This window comes from Aplysia californica, unplaced genomic scaffold, assembly GCF_000002075.1.
Source record: "Aplysia californica isolate F4 #8 unplaced genomic scaffold, AplCal3.0 scaffold00227, whole genome shotgun sequence".
Taxonomy (NCBI): Eukaryota; Metazoa; Mollusca; class Gastropoda; order Aplysiida; family Aplysiidae; genus Aplysia; species Aplysia californica.
In genome coordinates, this window is record NW_004797497.1 from 739,046 (window position 1) to 740,192 (window position 1,147).

The following is a 1,147-nucleotide window of genomic DNA, read 5'->3' on the forward strand; positions in this document are numbered from 1 at the left end:
GAAAGTTTTCAACGTCTATTCTTGTCTTTATTTAGAAACTGGGGACTGACTGAAAAATAGTTATTGTGTTTGCTCTTGTGGGTGAGTTTGATCCTTTTTCGGTACAGGAAGAAACTATTCTTTCCAAAAGACAATCAATGACACTCAAAGGGGAAACGTTTTTCTACACTATTAAGGTCAGCTGAGAGAGGGTACCTCTGCGCAACCATCAAGGGAAGAAGGACCGTGCAAAGTAGGTGGAGAACCATCAAACAATTTTCAAACATTCTGAGTTCGAGAATTACCTTATTATGGATTCTACCAGTGTGCCAATAGAGCACGTGTGTATGTTCTCTTGTGTACATGCACACGTGTGTTTGTGTGTACATGTGTGTTTGTGTGTGCAGGTGCACATTTGTGTCTGTGTGTATATGTGTTTGTAGGTACATGTGTGTTTGTGTGTGCAGGTGCACATTTGTGTCTGTGTGTATATGTGTTTGTGTGTACATGTGTGTTTGTGTGTGCAGGTGCACATCTGTGTCTGTGTGTATATGTGTTTGTAGGTACATGTGTGTTTGTGTGTGCAGGTGCACATTTGTGTCTGTGTGTATATGTGTTTGTAGGTACATGTGAACGGGTATAAGGCCGAGTCACCAACATGATTTTTTCCCCGTGCGTGAATGCGTCTCTCATTTCCATTATCTCTTCATTCACACTCTTTTTTACCTTTCGTCCCCTTCAAGCCAAAGTGAAAATTTTCCGCGACATTGGCCTAAAAAGCAACCAAAGCGGCTTAAAATTCGCGATAGCTTGACGGTGAACAATACCCCAAAAAATTATCTAAGTGGCTTGACTTTTTAGCCTATCCAAGTTTAAGTTATAAAAATGGTAAAATGAAGAGTAATCTAAACTGTTCATAATCTTTCTGTTGAGCAAACAGAGGTGTCAACAATTATTATTTGATCTATAAAACACTAGACAATAATACTGACACTAGAAGACGATAACATGAGCACACCATAAAGATAAAAACATCACATGTTGATGGCCATCAGAATTTTATCAGCTGCTCAGGTGGACTTCTTTATCTCGGTTTGCCACATTATTCCATGATGAAGACCGGATCTCCTTCTCACTGTCACCTCTCTCTCTCTCTCTCTCTCTCTCA